Here is a 10,957-nt window from a genome sequence, read left to right on the forward strand (position 1 = left end):
GCTGCAGGTTTGGGGGGCTGCTGGGTGAGCTCTTGGCCTCCAAGACCGTCTGATCTCAGAGAGCTGGGCTCGGGGGACCCCAGAGTTCAGGACACTGCACGGACACTGCAAGGGCAGTGAGCTCGCCTCCTGCCGAGGCAGCCCCAGGAGAGGGCGCCATGCTGATGTGGAGGCTGGCACTGCCCCAGGCCCGGATGGCAGCTTCCTGCTTCCCACAGGGCACGGGTGATGGGCGCTGCGCCAGGCAGGCTCGGTGCCCCCGCCCCTGCACAAGTGTCATGGAAAATCCGAAGCCTTGATCTTCGTTCTTGATCGCTCCTCCGGACTTTTACAACTGGAAACTTGCAGCCTCTTTGTTCCCATCAGCTTGGGAGGGAGGTGTTGGGAGGGGAGCGGGAAGTGGCTGAGTCAGCAGCTGTGGGTTCAGAGCCTGGTGCGTCCAAGGACCAGGCACGGCCCCTTCGCTCTTACCCACACTCATAGTTTGCCTATAAACAGAGGGCACTTCTGTGCCAGGAGGCAGGAGGAGTGAGAATGGGCACGGCCTCTGGGTATCTTCCTGGGCAAACTGTCTCCCCTCTCCCAGGGCCGGTCCCCCAGGGGTCCAAGTACTGGATCCCTTGCTGCCAACACCTCTACTTCTCTAATGTCCTGGTGGTACGTGGTCCCCAGCCGTGCTCATTCCTCGGGCAGGCCCAGCGTGTCTGTTTATACCGCGGGATCCAGTGAGGAATTTACGGTAAGGAAACCACTAGGGGAGTTACTTCCCTCCCCTGCGCCTTGCCCAGCTCCTTTGGGCCTCTCCCCCCGCTTTTCCCACATGGCCAGAGTTCATGGAAACTTCTCAGGTCAGTGATTCTCACCTTCCTTTCCTCCTCGGGAGAGAGGGGCCCAACCCCCCCCCCCAACTCTGGAGCCTGGTACCTTCCTTCCCTCAAAGTCCTGCTTTCCTCGGCGATGGCATGCCATGGGGAGGAGGGGCAGGCGTGGGGCTGGACCCAGGGCAGAGCCTCAACCCCATGGCCTCACCCGCATCTTCCGGCACCATCTGCTGGATGAGAAGATGTGTCTCTTGCTTCCTGTGATCTTAGAGGTGAGCCTGGGAAGCAGGAGGTGAAGCAGAGAGAGACTGGGGCGCCTTTGCCCCAAAGTGAGAGAGGACAGCGGTGCTGAAACAAAAAGGGAGAAGGACCCCAAACCAGCCCACCACTCCATCAATTCATAGATGCTGTTAGATCGGCATCCCCTCTGAGGAGCCTATGATGTGCTGTGTGGTAGGGGTGGGGGGAGATCTGAGGGAGGCTGAGGGAGGCTCGAAGCGCTTCCTGAAGTGGGGTGGGACTCCACCCCTCCCTGACCACAGGCAGTTGGGGCTGCTCAGGCCACATCTGCCTGGCTGAGGCTCGGTGGGGCTCTGCCCTGCTTGTCTGTCTGTCCGGGTGGTGTCCTCATCTGGGGGCCAGAGCAGGCGGTGCTGTGCGTGGGGCAAGAGGGGACCGAGCCCGCCGGCCTCGGCACTGGTGCGTGGGCGTCACCTGAGGATGCTCTGCCTGCGGGAACCATCGCTCCTGGCCGGGCCAGAGCAAGAAAGAAGAGCGGCGCTCGCCCCTGCAGGCCGGGGAGGGGTGCCAGGGGCCGAGGGACCGCAGACCAGGCCTCTCCGCCCCCCACATCCGATCTGCCTCACCGCCCAAGCGGCACAGATTATTTTTGTTCCTTCAGACTCTGCCAGGGCCTTTGCCCCATCTCCAGGAGTTACTCAGTTACCAGCATCGGTTTTCTATTTCCAGAGCAAGGCAGGCCCTCCCCTCCTGGCTTCCTTCACCCAGGCCCTGGCATTTCCTCTGCATCCAGCCCCGGGAGGGGTCCAAGGGCAGGGGATTCCTCATCTCCAATGGAAGAGGAAGGGGCATCTGAGGGAGGACCAACCCCCTTCCCCTTCACACCTTCTCTCTCCGGCTTCCTCCTGGAATGTTTCCATCCGTACAGGGATGGGTCTTCTAAAAATCCCTCTACCACACCCACACCAGGGGCAAGGGGGGGGGTTGCATGACACTCGCTGCTTCTACTTCCTCCCCGGCCGTCCCCGCTTCACTCCACCCCAGCCTGGCTTCTGCCCCACCACCATTCATATTAAATTCACCAAACTCTTGCCTCAGGTGTCCCCTCTCTCAGCGGCTTTAACTCACCCTGAAGCCCTCCCTTCTCCAGGCTTCCCCACATGGTGCTGTCCTGGTTTTCTTCCTGCCTCGCTGGTGGCTTCAAAGAGATTCTAGTGCCAGTGCCCTTGGACTTGGTCTTGGGCTCTTCTCTCCATGCCTCCACGGCTGTAGACACCACACACATGGTGGCAAGTCCACATTTCTAACTGGCCCCTTTCTTCTCTTTGAGGTCTGATTTTCAGAGGTAGGTGCCACATGGCATTTCTACTTGAGGTCTCCGGACGTTTTGAAATTCGCCTGTCCCGACAAGAACTCTTGATTCTCACTGCTACCTACCCCACCAGGCTTGCCTATATCACCTCCACCTTCCTAGTTGCTAAGGACTGTGGTCCTTAATTCCTCCTCACATTCCACACCCATTACATCATCAGGTCCAGCAAACTCTGCCTCTAAAGCGTACCTCTAATCCCACCACTTCTCTCAATTGTCACAACCTCCCCAGCTTTTTCTAAATTACCCTCCTCTCCTTACCTGGAATCTATGGTGGCCTCATGACTGGTCTCCCTGCTCCCAGCTTGAGGTTCCTCCATTTCAACCTCCGTGAAGCATAAGAATCATCATTCAGACCATAGCAGACTTTCCCCACAGCCTTTCCTTTCAGCCTGCCCGTGTTTGTGTGTGTGTACGTGTGTTCAGAACGTTACTGCGGCCTCTCAGGCAGGCCCTGAGTGATTCTGGACTTTTCCCATATCCCTAGCTTCATCTTCTGCCCTCCTTACTGGCCGGGCACTCGGCTCTTTCAGTTCCTAATGGTCAAAGTTCTTTTCCTGCCTCAGGACCGAGAACTTCCACTCCCCCGCCACCTGCTCCCCACTCCCCCAGCAGCTGGCCCCATCCTCATCCTTCAGGTTGGCCTGAGTGTCATGTCCTCAGAAAGGCTTTCTGCACTGTCCTGTCCACACTAGCCCTCCCAGGTCTCAGCTGTCAGAGCCAGGTCAGTCTGTGGGGCTGGAGGAGGGGAGGGGAGGGGAAGTCTCTCCGGGACAATGCTCCCTGCAAGAAGGAACAGAGCACAAACTTCCAGCGGCCTCTTTACACCCAGGCCCAGGGGATCTGCCTAGACGCAGGATGGAACAGGGCGTCAGCACGTGTTCAGGGGTGTCCTGGTCTCACCAGCCTCTCCCAGTGACATTAAACATATTGTGTAGTGACCTCAATCCCCCAGAGGCTTCCAAGGCCTGGGGAATACAAGCAGAGTGGAGAAGGGGCTGGCGAAATGCTTGTGCCACCCTGACCCCCTCCCATCCCAAGGGTCTCCGATCCTTCCAACTCTGGGGCTGCAGGCAAGCTCACATCCCTTTGCTTGGAAACCCCAGATCTCATAGCCTTTCAGATCAGGTTGGGCTCCAAGAGGGCATCCTTGCCCTCCTCTTCCCTCCAGGAAGGCCAGGCTCCTGTGACATCAGAGATACATGGGAAGGAAAGGCTGCACAGCCTATCTTGTTCACCCTTCCCAGGGTCTTCCATGCCTAAGGAGTAGAAACTCCTTCCCATTTTTGTCCCTCCCACTGGCATTTGTGGCAAGTTACATGGAGTCCAGGTCTCTGAGAACTAAGATGACCTTGTTTCAGCTAATTCTTTTTCTGTCTTTCCAATTCCCCATGGCTCTATCTATTTTCCTTTGTGTCTCTGTGTTGCTTCCCAGTTAATTAATAATTTTCAAGGAGATGTAGCTTGGGTGTGGGGAATCCCCTCCTTGTGTCCTCACGGGACTGACACGTAGGATTTTCCAGCATCGGGTCCAACACCTAATGAATGAGTCCAGAGACACACTTTACACATTTTCCTATTTACATGTGGTCTGATTCCTAGGGCTGCTTCCCACACGTGCAAACACACACATAGTCACACATACGCACACTTACGCATACACATTCTCTCAGCCATGCTTGCACGTACATTCACACACATACGCTAGCACATGGTTGCCATCCATCTATCTATCCTATAACAGGAGACGTTGGTGTGTCAGGAAGGGGCCCACTGTCACTGACACCTGTGGGAGAATTCATCCTTGGGCCCTTTGTTGAACAAACATCATGATGGGCCATTTGAGTCCTGGACGGCAGTCCTCCTCGAATGGGATAGGCTTGGACTGAGACAAAGAGAGAATCAACAGGAATTTGTGGGTGAGGGCTGTTTAGCTTAGAAGGCACTCGGATGAGGAAGGAGCCACAACATGGTAGGAAGCTCGAGCCCAAGTAGAAGACAATTCCCCATGACAGGAATGTGGGGAAAAGGAACAGCTGGAAGACTTTTAAGGACAAAGTTCTAGTAGTCAACATTAGGAGATATTCTGTTATGTGGCAGAGAACAGCCCCTCTGTTCCTTCCACATCCACAGGGAAAGTTGGCTGCATCCACTGACTTTGGTGAGTGATATTTGGGAGAAATCAAGGAAAACGGACTGAATTAGACGCTTGAATCCATGCAGGTGGAGAGTGGAAATGTCCATAGGAGGCAAGATATAAAAGAGAAAATCCCACAGAAGCATGAACTTAGAGCCAGAAGTGACTGGGGTGGCCAGGGTGGGGTGGGGGGACATTGGGCCAGCCCCCTTCCCATCCCAAACATTCCTAGAGATATTGGGAGGGACCCTGGACTTCCCACCATCTGTGGGATGAAGGTTTGAGTTGATATCTCATCTCAAAGAACAAATGACCCAAGTTGAGTCCCATGGAAACGCACATATTAAAACGTGTGTGTTCACACTCACATAAGAGTTTCTTTCCCCTTGATAGAGCGTGAATGAGGCAGTGATTTGGCAAGTACCAGGTTAACTTTATAAATGAAGACAGCCAAACCAGAATATTTAGGTTCAAAAAGCTACTACTGGCCTGAATGATCTGGTTTGGCCTTCTTGACTTAGCAAATTAACCAGAAAATTGCCAAAGCCCTGCACTTGTGCTGGACAGACACAATTTTAGCGTGGCCTGTATCCTTATAGATACATAGATATCTCTCCACACACGATTATTAAGTAGATCTCTCCACGTTACTACATCTAATTTATATTTGCAGCCAACTCGATGATTGTCCCAGATTGGTCCAGAACCAATCTTTCGTAGAGGGCTGGATTTCTACAGCTGCCTAGCATGTGACTGAACCATGGGTATAAAACACTGAAAAAGTAGGACACGCTAAACAAAGAAAAGGCCATGATTGATTGCTTCTGTTCTTGTTATTGTTTTCATTCTCTATTAATGTGTGTCAGAAAATGAAATGACATTTACTGTTAGCCTAAATTGCACATAATTGGCAAAGAAAGCCTGCTTTTGTAACAGAACCCCAAATCAAAGCACCAAATAGGAAAGTTCTTAAAGAAATAGGAAGAGGACAGGTATAACGGAAGCCTTTTGAGTCAAAAGAGAGATTTGCATTTTCACCTTAGTTTTGCTAGGGACTTGTTTTGAAAACTTGTCAGTGTCACCATCTGTACCATGATGGAGTAGGTGTAGGTGCTTTTGAGAAGTCCCTTCCAGCTCTACAATACCAAGACTCCCCAAGAACATCTAACTCATGTGGGTCATCAGGTGTTTGTGAGAATGGTCTGATATGGTGGACATAGTAGGCCTCAAATGTTAACGTGAGTATTAAAATGTGAATCACGTAAGGATCTTGTTAAAATGCTGATTCTGATTCACTAAGTCTGGGTTTGAAATTTCTTATTTCTAATAAGCTCCCGGGGTAGGCCTATGCTGTTGGTTCAAGGACCACACTTTGAGAAGCAAAGGCACTAAACCTCTTGGGTCTGACGTGAGAAGTCCCAGGTCTGTCCCCCGTTTCTTATCTTTGCTGAGCCTCAGTTTCCTCTTTTGCAAAGTAAAAACAGTCTTAAATACATACTCCCAGAGTCTGTCGTGAGGCTCATAGGAGAGAACATATTTTTGATAGAGTGTCTTACAAATGTTTGTTATTATTGTTTTGAGGTGGCAGAGCTTCACCTTCAAAGACTCCCGAGTGCTGCTGTCATGGCGGGTGGACCGATGGAGTGATAGCAGCCAGCATCCCTGCATCCTCGCATCGGTTCCACAGCGCGCTCACGTGAAGCCTCTTCCCTGGAAGCTGTTATTTGCAGAGCCAGATGTTCTGTGTGTCTCCCTCTTTCCCCCGATTGCCGGTCTGCTTGTTCTCCTGGCCCGTGACCCAGAGAGGCCACATGGCTTCCAGCTGTGCTGGGGCATCCGGAACACATTCCTCCTCCCCTCCACCCTTCTACCCGTCCTCCCCGCGCCCCCTCTCGTGAACTCTCCCTTTAGCTCGCTATGTGCTCAGGGCTGGCCCAGGCAGAACTCTGCACTATGCGGTTTTAACTCCCTGTTTCTCCCTCAGGCAGCCAGTGCCCTCATGTCCTCATGCCTTCAGCTCACTCCACCCAACCCACCCCATCAAATCCTCACGTTGGGAAAGCACCTGATTCTCGAATTCAGGGTTAGCAATGGCTGATAACACTTAGGGTGACCTCTCCTTAGAGGACAAAGCCAGGATGCGGTTAGAACCACAAGGGAACAGTTCAGGCCTCAGTGCCTGGAAAGGGTGTCTTTGGAAGGGGTCAGGAGGCCTCTCTACTACCTCTGAAATCCTAGACTTCGGTGTCCTGCATCTGTCAGCCTTGCAGTGTTCCATTTTCAGCCAGAAACATTCCAACCTTGTGGTATTCTTGATCTTACTCCTGACCCGCATGGGTGTTTGTGAAAGCTGAGACCACCTCCTTTGATTTCATAGACTGATGTGAAAACCTGGCAGGTCCAGGCTTCTTCACCACATAGAAGCTTTGACACAGATGTCATGATGAACCAGGGGTTTCCAACCTGCTTCCCCCCTCGACAGCCTTGTTAGTCGGTGGTCACGTGTGGGACAAAATCTCCTCCAGGTGCCCTGGGTGATGAATACGAACCCCCCGCATCCCCACCCCAGGTATAACTCTACCCTTTTCACTCTTATTCAGACCCGTCTCATGCAAGTAAGGAAGAAGAATATTATTATAAGGTAACTTTAATTTACTCTGATTATTATTATTTTTTAAGTATGGGGTTTCTAAACTTTGGTGCTTTATTTAACAGCAAGAACAAATAGTGACCTCGGATAGCTGTCCATGGACTCTGTTTGCTCCAATATTGGGGCCACGGACTGCCTGCTCAAGAAGAGGATTTGATTTTATGTAACAAACTCACTGAATATCTATTTTGTGCCAGGCTGCCAGCCTTTGAAGATACAAAGATAAATAAGACATGGGCACTGCGTAGCCAGCTGGAGAGGGGAGGGAGAGCTGTCTCCCCTAAGGACGTGCTATTCTTTCAGGCTTTTGTCGTATCTACACCGCCTCTAGTTGCCATTAGGCTGTTTCTGCCACCTCTTTTTTTCTTTTTTCTTCCTAAATGAATCTTGCTATTTTCTTTTCTTTAAGTGTGTCAAGTTCAGTAATCTTCTCAGAAACCAGCTTTTGAGTTTGTCCATTATTGTCTGTCTCTGGATTTCTTAATTTTGCTTTTATTTTTATGTTTCTACTTTCTTTGAATATTCTCTTGATTTGTTAAATTGAATATGTAACTGATTAACATTCAGTCTTTTTTTATTATCAATATATTTTAAACTATACATTTTCCGATAGAGTGTTTTCACTGCACCCACAAATTTTGAGGCGTACTGTTTTTATTATTTAGTTATACTTTTCATAGCTGTAATTATTTTTCTTTGGCCTATAAATGATTTCTGAGAGCATTTGAAGTTTGCCAAATAAAAATTTTGTTTGTATTTTTGAAATCGAATTTTTGTTTTACTTCCTTGTGGTCACAGAATATGTAAAAAAAATGTTTTTGGTCTTTTTTTGAGACTCGGTTTATGGCCTACTTTTGTGAATATTCTGCAAGTGTTCTTGAAAAGAATGTGTGTTCTCCAGTTTCGGGGTGCAAGGTTTTACACGTGGCCTTCGGATCCAGACGATAATAAGTTCTATTGTAACAATTCACGGTTTATGTTCTTATTCAACTCTTTTACTTCTTAAGACTTGAGTTTCTGCAAAAGCTAAATGGAAATCTCCCACTCTAATTGTGGATGTGTTCATTTCTCCTTGTAATTCTGTCCGTTTTTGCTTCAAGTATTTCAAGACTATATTGCAGGCTAAATGCATGCAGGTTCAGTTATTACTATATCTTCCTGGTATAATATCTTTGAGCAATGATTCTCTTTATCCCTACAATGCTTGTATATTTTTCTTGCTTTAAAGTCTCTTTGATAACAATTATTAATATTATTATGGCTGTTACTAATATTGCTCTATCAACTTTTTCTATCATTTCACATTCAACATTTTTGTGTTATTATGAATTACGAACAAAATATAGATTGACTCAAAAATCCAATCTGAGAGTCTCTGTCCTTTAGCAGGTACGTTATATCTATTAGCATTACACACATTTACTTTTTTGTATCCCTGGGTTTTAAACAGGAGGTATCCAGACGAACTGAGGATGACATGGCTATTCCCAGGAAAATGAATGTGAATTATTCTCTCACAATTCTCCTGAGCCCTGGTCCTGGGAGTTACCTTATCCTGTACCTATTTTCTCTTTATCATCCATTTAAGGTGCAGTCCCTTTCACTGCCGCCTGCATCTGTAAGCCCTGGATCTGTCTGTGTACCTCTGTCCCCACTGCTTGGCTCCCACAACCCACAGGGGGGCGTTTTACTTTGGTGGTCCATTTCCTTCAGCACATATGAGGGATGCACGAATGGGTTGACGCAGTTCTGCACAGTGAGCCTCACTGGCATCTGCAAGTCTGAGACAAACCCTCTGCTTTCCCAGGCTCTGTCCACCTGGATCTTCCTCTGTCCTCCCCTCCCACAGTGTCACTGTGGTTTCTCCTATCTCACAGGTCCCTTCATAAACCTCCCTCCTTGCGTGCACAGGGGCGCACGTGCGTGTACACACACACACACACACACACACACACACACACACACACACAAACACACACCCTCAGATTCCTCTGCTGACTCCAGTGTAGACTGGCTAAGGAGAATTTTTCTCTGATGAGTGTCAGTGTCAGGGATGTCTCTGCATTTCTTTGAAGTCAGCAAAACAGATATTTTTGTTTGGGGAGGGGAAGTACAGGTAGGGACAGTGATCTACTGACCAAACGGTGTTGGTGGGGGAGACGTAAGAAGCACTAATGTTTACTCAGTTGTGGGTCCCACAGTAGGGCTGGGCTTGGAGTGTCCAGGCTCTCTCCCCACCCAACCTGAGGTCAGACCTCAAGCTGAGCTTGAGTTGGGGGGTTGACGTTGTTCCTGAAAGTCCCACCCTAGAGGCTTAGGGGCTGGAGACTGGAGGCTGCATGAGAGTTGTGGTCTGGGGAAGCCCTGCAAGGTAGGTGGCAAGGGCCCTGAAGTGCGTGCAGCACATCAGGAATCTGTGGGACGTGATGTGGGCAAGTCAGAGGAGGCCCCAAGAGACCTGTGAGCAAAAGGTCACCTAAACTTTCACAACCCACAGGACCTTCTGCCCAGAAGGCGGGCTGTCTTAGGGCCTGATCAGTTGCCAGGTGATTCGCAGGGACACAGGGAGACAGGGGTGGCAGATCCTGGGGGTGGGTGTATTGAAGGGGACTTTATATAAGTATCATCAGGGTCACGGCTACCATCTAACCTTCGCTGAACTGGCAGGATCTGAAGACCAGCTCATCAGAGACCCTACAGGGGGTGGGGGCAGGCGGTGAATTCCATTGTTTGAAAGCCTTCCTGCTGGAAGGAAACAATGGAAGGGGCCAGGTTTTCTTGGTAACAAGAGGGTTCTCAGAAACTATAACCTGTGTTAGGGACCAAGCAACCCCATTAAAAATGTATGTTCACGCCAATCAATGACCCAAAATGATACAAGTCCTAAACAATGTGCTATGGTCAATCATCCGAGTTTTCAGTACTCAAGGATGGGATAAAAGGGAGCAACCTTGTGGGTGGACACATCTCTATGACATATTCTTCTGATTAAGCTGAGAGATCAAAGCTTCCACCTGTGCTGAACCCCAGCAAGCTCCTTGGCCCTCTCATCTACCCCAGGAATGGGGACATTTTCTCACTTGGGTCGTCCCCAAGCATACCCAGATATCACCAAGCCACCTGGCATCAGCTGGTCAAGACTGACTTGGATGGACAGATCTAGATAAGGATGGCACTCTGGGCCCAGAAGCAGGGTAGCAAGAACACAGCCCACGGCATAGGGTATGTGTCTCAGGCAGCTCAGCACAAACCCAAATCTTTCCACGGACCCTGTGCAGGCCCCTGTGTCGCCTACTTGCTCGGCTGAGACAGACTCAAGGTTTGTCTGGAGGATCTTGGAAGTGCTCTCTGCCCTCCTTAACTTGCCTTGGGCCCTGATTCCTGTGGTGCGGATGGAGAGAGGAGTCGTCGGGAGCGGAGGGGACACGGAATTCCTGGAGAGCACCCAGATGTCAGTCCCACTCAGAGGAGGAAAACAGCTCTGGAAGAAAGTATCTCAGCGGCGGGTGTACGGGTGGGTCCCTCCGGCACATGCAGTGAGAGTAATTGGTCACATTACTGATTACCGCCATGGCACGTGAGGTGTGTAATTGGGCTAGGGTGTGTGTGTGTGTGTGTGTGTGTGTGTGTGTGTGTGTGTGTGTGTGTGGTGTTGTGTGTGTGTGTGGTGTTGTGTGTCTGTGTGTGTGTGGTGTTGTGTGTGGTGTTGTGTGTGTGTCTGTGTGTATGTGTATGTGT

At 50.1% G+C, this 10,957-nt stretch overlaps 1 long non-coding RNA gene across 1 annotated transcript; it reads left to right on the forward strand.

Moving 5' to 3' along the window:
* Positions 1 to 7,984, forward strand: LOC117314263 (uncharacterized). Its single transcript, XR_004528983.2, has 2 exons — positions 1 to 739; positions 6,151 to 7,984. It is a non-coding gene; the product is annotated as an uncharacterized lncRNA (long non-coding RNA).
* Positions 7,985 to 10,957: the final 2,973 nt, after the last annotated feature.

This window comes from Tursiops truncatus, chromosome 11 (assembly GCF_011762595.2).
Source record: "Tursiops truncatus isolate mTurTru1 chromosome 11, mTurTru1.mat.Y, whole genome shotgun sequence".
In the NCBI taxonomy this organism is placed as follows: Eukaryota; Metazoa; Chordata; class Mammalia; order Artiodactyla; family Delphinidae; genus Tursiops; species Tursiops truncatus.